The following is a 455-nucleotide window of genomic DNA, read 5'->3' as shown; positions in this document are numbered from 1 at the left end:
CTGTCCTCCCTGCCTGTCCCAGCACTGGGCTCGGCAGCGTCCCCTCCTCCTTGCTCTCGGACGAAGCCACCGTGCAGCCCAGGGAGTTGTGTCCCCATGGACACACGTCCCCTTGTCCTGCGCTTACCCGGGGGACCCGCCGGAAAGGATCATCTTGGGCTGGAGAAATTCCCAGCAGAAGGTCCCAGCTGTCAGTGCCTGGAAATCGGACCCAGCAGGTCCCTCTCTGCGTCTGCCGGGATGTCCCGTCCCTCGGCTGTCATGGTGGGTTAGTGGCCCCTTGGGTGGGTTAACAGCCCCTTGGGTTGTCCTCTGTGCGGTGAGCGCTCTGCCGTGCGCTGGCACGTCACCCTGGCTGCCGGGGGCTGAACCGTGGCTTTGCAGGGGGCACAGGGCTGCTGCTGCCCAGGGGGGTCTCCTCCGGTGCCCGCCGCTGATGTGCCCCAGGCGTCCTG

This window comes from Pterocles gutturalis, unplaced genomic scaffold (assembly GCF_000699245.1).
Source record: "Pterocles gutturalis isolate BGI_N339 unplaced genomic scaffold, ASM69924v1 scaffold17441, whole genome shotgun sequence".
NCBI lineage: Eukaryota > Metazoa > Chordata > Aves > Pterocliformes > Pteroclidae > Pterocles > Pterocles gutturalis.
The sequence above is the reverse complement of the archived record's forward strand: the minus strand, read 5'-3'. Positions refer to the sequence as shown.